The sequence below is a fragment of the Malus sylvestris genome, chromosome 15, assembly GCF_916048215.2.
Source record: "Malus sylvestris chromosome 15, drMalSylv7.2, whole genome shotgun sequence".
Classification (NCBI taxonomy): domain Eukaryota; kingdom Viridiplantae; phylum Streptophyta; class Magnoliopsida; order Rosales; family Rosaceae; genus Malus; species Malus sylvestris.
The window spans coordinates 25,049,187-25,055,186 of record NC_062274.1 but is presented as its reverse complement, the minus strand read 5'-3'; positions in this window follow the sequence as shown (position 1 = coordinate 25,055,186).

Genomic DNA, 6,000 nt, shown 5'->3' with positions numbered 1-6,000 from the left:
TGTGGTATGTTTTCAATGAAAACTTCGAGTTTCAAAGGCACTAAATTCGAAACTACAAGTTCGATTAGTTATGAACGTTTAGTTTATATATAAGGGTGCCTGCAAGAACACAAAATACAATATACAATAAAGTGTAATGAATTTATGGGTTGCTTCAGGAACCCAAGTGTGAGTGTTTCGAGACTACGAAAGATACTCAATGGTTCAAAGAAATGAAATAATTTATCAAATCATTAATTGCCAAAAAGTGAGCTTCAGGCCAATAATTTTGGATTAATTATCAGATTACTGAACTACTGGTCACTTTAATTAATTCAATAAATCAGCACATTTAGGGTTGATCGTAGAAGCAAAAATAATAATAACATTCAGGTTAAAATTATATAGAACGCCAAAAGATAACATTGGATTCCAAAAACCATAGCCTAATTACGGTAGGCATAGGTGCCATGAGTAGGGCAAAGCCCTAAAAGGCATATTGGGCCTTGGGTAGCTATGGAATAGCCCAAACATGGTTGCAGGCCACGGGCTATGTGTTTGGGATAAGCCTAGCAAAAAAATTGCTAGCTTTTGGGCCAAAAATGGTGTCGGTGCATAGGCCCAACACAGGCTGGCCAGGGATGTGGGTGCGCATGAAGCCTAACAAAGATGGCTTTAGTTTTTGTGTCGTAAGGACAAGCTTAGTTGTCTGGGCTGGCTTATGGTGGTCACCGGTTAGGGCTAAGGCAAAGCCCAACAAGCATAAAGGCTTGCTAGCATTTTGGGCCGAGACAAGGGACAAACCCAGCAGGCTTCGGGCCCGCGCATGTGATCTAACCCAAGCCAAAGCATGGTTGCAATTTAGTGGCAGCAAGCCCAAAATGAAACCGTCTCAATGTTGTCTCCACGTAGCTGGGCTGCAGGCCAGCGCGGTGGTCCGGCAGTGTTGCCACGGTGGTGAGGCAGCTGTGCCTCATAAATCCCAATTTGTTTTTTTTTCGAATTTCTGGGGTTAAAAACCCTATTTGATTAATTTCGATGTTTTGACTCACAAATTCCACATAGCATAATTGCGTATTGCATGAACAAGTATATATATATATATATATTGACAAAATATATGAATATAAATACAATATTGTTGCAGTCATATTTAGAATAGGAATGTGATTGTGTAAATCCTAGGGAATCTGGGAATGTATCTTATATTCCTATTATGATTAGATTACCTATTAAATGTTGTAATCCTAAAGGGAAAGGTTTTACCCTTTCTACTACTATAAATAAAGGCACAATGGGGTGAATCAAACACACCTCACAATTAAATCAATCTCTCTTCTCTCTAGTAGTGGCCGGCCCCCTCTCTCTCTAAACCCTAGATCGTTCAATCAAATAGGCCTACAACACGTTATCAGCACGCTCTTGCCAGAAGCTGAGGAATTGATGCATCGTTGGAGAAGGCTATCATCCACCAAATTCAAAGGCTTATTCATTTTCTGCTAATCAGGTATGCTTAAAATAAAAAAAAGATATTTGAAACGTCCACGAAGCATGAAAACATTCCCTATGATGCATGAACCCCTCTATGTTTATATTTTCCTTTCGATATATATATATATATATATATATATATTGTATATGTTCATATATAAATTTGTTTCATGCATCGCACAATTAAATTGTTATGTAGAATTTGTGAGTTAAATTATACAAAATAAATTAGAAGCATATTTAGGGTTTTTCCTAAACCCTAAGGGATTTGAAAAAGAAAAAAAAAGGAAATTGGACATTGAATGGCACCACTCCTGTGGCACAACATCGGCAGCAACCCTTTGGGCTTTGCTGCACCTACTTTGACCCCCAGGCCTTCGGCTTGATTAATTAGAATAGGCCTACAACCCTAGTTCTATCTCTGAGGAGGCTTGTAACCTTCATGGATCCAGACCAAACCCACGGTAAGCCTTGCTTGCTGGGTCCTTGTCCTGCACGCACACATCAGCCCACGGGCTGGGTTTCTTTCCCCCGTGCATCACCCACAAGGCCAGCACCAGCTGGGCCTTATCCCATACCCTTCCTCGATCCAACTTCGAAACCTAGCTACGGCTGGGGTTTCCCTCCCTCACACGTGGCCTGCAGCCACCATCCAAGGATATTTGGGCCTTGCCTTATGCTTAAGGCACCCAAGCCTGTGACCTATAACTCACGGCACCAAGCCCAAAATTATTTTAGGGCTAGATTTTCGATCCCATAATATTATTTAGCTTCTACAATCGACCCCGTATGACCCGATTTATTGAATTAATTAAAAGTGACCTGCAATCCATTAATCTAGTATTGAATCCAAAATTATTAGCCTGAAGATCACTTTTGGACATTAACGATTCAATCATTTATTTTTATACTTTGAACCGTCACATACTTTCGTAGTAACGAAGTTCTCACACTTGAGTTCCCAATGAACCTCAAATCCACTACACTTAGTTAGTATATTGCATTCTGTGTTTCTTGCATGAACCTCTCATTATGAACTAATTGTTCATAAAACTAAATTGAACATGTAGTTTCAAATTTAGTGCCTTTAAAACCCGAAGTTTTCATTCAAAACATACCACATGAAACCCGTAGTTTTCATGTATAAATTAAATCACTACATGTCTATAGAACTTGTATGTTCTACAATATATGTCTATGGCTTACCATGTGACTAATCACATTTTCTCCCTCCGTTTTAGGGACATGTCGAACTTGAACAAGCTCAATTTCCCCACTTTAGAAGTCTCTGGAAGAAAATATCTGAAGTGGGTTCAAGACATGAAGCTCCATCTCACTACAAATGGTATTAGAGCCACCATCGAGGCACCTATCATCGACAAACTTGTTGACGAAACTCAGAAGGCTACTACAATAATCTTCATCCGAAGACACATTCATGATGCATTGCTGACTGAGTATCTCGCTGAGGAGGACCCACGCACCTTCTGACTTGCTATGGTATATCGTTTCGGTCACCAGAAAGACATATACTTGCCTGAAGCAAGACACGACTGGCAACATCTTTGCTTTCAAAACTTTAAGTCTGTGAATGAATACAACTCTGAAGTTTGTAGAATCCGTTCTTTGTTGAAATTATGCAAAGTGGAACTAACCGAATCAAAACTCCTAGAGAATACCTATTCGACCTACATACCACCAGTATTGTCCTGCAGCAACAATATAGGGCACAGAAATTCACCAAGTTTTCAGATTTGATCTCTGTTTTACTTCTCACTGAAAATCAAAACTAGCTTTTGATGAAGAATTATCAAGCTCAACCCACTGGTTCGAACGCCACGCCTGAAGCACATGCAACCTATTATAGCAGCCATAAATGATGAAAGAACCGTCGTGGCCATGGCAATGGACGGTAAGCCCAAACATAGGCCCAAAGCCAACAGATTGCCGCACCTAAGAGAAGAAATGTGACCCAGCAACGTCCACCACTCGCCCCTAAAGTCCCAAACTTCGAGAATAAGGGCAAAGCTCCTGTTCAGGCTGCTTCTACTAAACTGGACATGTGTTATCGTTGTGGATCAAAGGATCATTGGTCACGCATATGCCAAGCTTCCCCTAAGACTATTACCAAGTATCATTCTCGTCATGAGTCTAACTTTGCACATGTGGATCATCCGAAATATGCAACTACATCAATGGAGATATCGGATTTCCAAGAGGCGTCAGCTCCTATGGATGAATAAAATAGACATGTATTTAGGGTGTTTACCCTTAGTGGCCGAACCCACTAGGAGTGGCCGGCCCTACCCCCTATTTTGCCAGGTTTATGGTTTAATTTTAAACAATTTTTCTAAGTATTTGGAATAATTTGTTTGGTTTTGGTTTGTTTTGAATTATGGATTGTTATTTGAATGGATATTATTTTCTCGAATTGCTTAATTGAATGAATGGACTTATATTTATACATGTGATCAATTCAATCAATTTATTTCTAGGTATGTCTAGTAGGGAAGTTAATTATCTAGCAGATAGTGCAACCACGCATACCATCTTACGTGAACGACACTATTTTACTAACTTCATACCCAAGAAAGCTCCTTTAACAACTTTCTCAGGCTCATCCAACCTAATTAAAGGATACTGAAAGGCACGTATCATGTTGTCTAATGGTACAATTCTGACCATTAAGGAAACACTTTATTCTCCACGTTCCGGAAGAACGTTGCTGAGTTTTAGAGATATTCGAGATAATCAATATCATCTTGAAACCACTGAAGATCATGGTTCTGAATTTCTTTGTATCACTTCGTATGAATATGGCCAGAAGCATATTCACGAGAAGCTAGAATGCTTACCGAGTGGGTTGTACATCACAACCATTCGCGGTATAGAAGCCCACAATGTGGCCAGCCCTATGCCTGAGTTCCCGAACACTTTGTTGCTTTGGCATGATCGTTTGGGACATCCTGGACGTGACATGATGCTCCGTATTCTCAAATCTTCACACGGGCATAAGTTACATCTCTATGTTGGACTCCCACCATGCAAAGCGTGTTCTTTAGGGAAGTTGAATACTCAAACCTTCATATACAAAGATTATTCATGACCCCCCTAAATTTCTTCAGATGATTCAAGGGGACATTTGTGGACCTATCCAACCAACCTGTGGACCATTCAGATACTTTATGGTGTTGGTTGACGCATCGACACAATGGTCACATGTTTGCTTGCTGTCCACATGCAACGCCACGTTTGCTAAACTCCTAGCTCAAATCATTAAGTTAAAGGCTCACCACCCTAATTATCAGATCAAGTCGATTCGACTGAATAACGCTAGAGAGTTTACGTCACAGACTTTTGACGATTATTGCATGTCAGTAGGGATAAATGTGGAACATTCTATGCCCCATGTTCACACCCAAAACGGCTTGGCAGAAGCTTTCATAAAGTGTTTTCAATTGATAGCTCGAACTTTGGTTATGAAAACTAAACTGCCGGTATCTGCCTAAGGCTATGCAATATTGAACGCAGCTATGTTGGTCCGCCTGAGGCCCATCGCTACCCAACCACATTCACCATTACAGTTGGTCACTGGATACGAGCCTGACGTCTCGCATTTACGGGTGTTTAGGTGCGCCATTTATGTGCTAATAACGCCGCTGCTACGTACCAAAATGTGTCCTCAAAGAAAAATGGGAATCTATGTCAGTTATGATTCGCCATTAATTGTTCGCTACTTAGAACCCTCGACAGAAGATTTCTTTACTGCACGTTTTACGGATTGTCACTTTGATGAGACAGTCTTCCCGTCGTTAAGGGGAGATAAGCATGCTAACGTTCCCGTAGAACGTCACGAATTGTCGTGGTATGCTCCCACTATGTCTCATTTAGATCCCCGCACTGTCCAGTGTGACAATGAGGTGCGTTGAATTATAGATATTCAGAGCATTGCTCAAAGCTTGCCAGATGCTTTTAATGATCTAGCAAAGGTGACAAGATCACATATACTCGCTGCAAACACACTTGCAAGGATAGATGTACCCCGCGTACATCAACAACCCGTCTGGGAAGGTCGGACCATCCCCGAAGATGGGGAGGCTGCACCCTCCAAGCGGCAAGGTACATTGGTAGCTAGCCAATCATCTGCTCTGACCCTGAAGCATGACAGACCCCTTAGTTCAAAGGATTCACAACCCCGGAAGAAGAAAATGGCACAAACTAGTGACCATAGTTTGAATCCGACCATCGCTCACTCATCCGTTCTAACGTATGAGGTTATTCTAGTTTACGGTGATGCTTCAAACGAAACATGCTGACCTCCCAAGAATCGTGAGACTTTGGTCCACTACACAGTATTGGATAAGGTTTGGAATAGGAATAAAATGATCGTCAACGATGCATTCTCGTACTCAGTAACTATTGACATCATGCTTAGCGATGATATTGAATAATGTTCCGTCGATGAATGCCGACGTAGAACCGATTGGTCAAACTGGAAACAAGCAATCTAGGTTGAACTCGATTCACTAG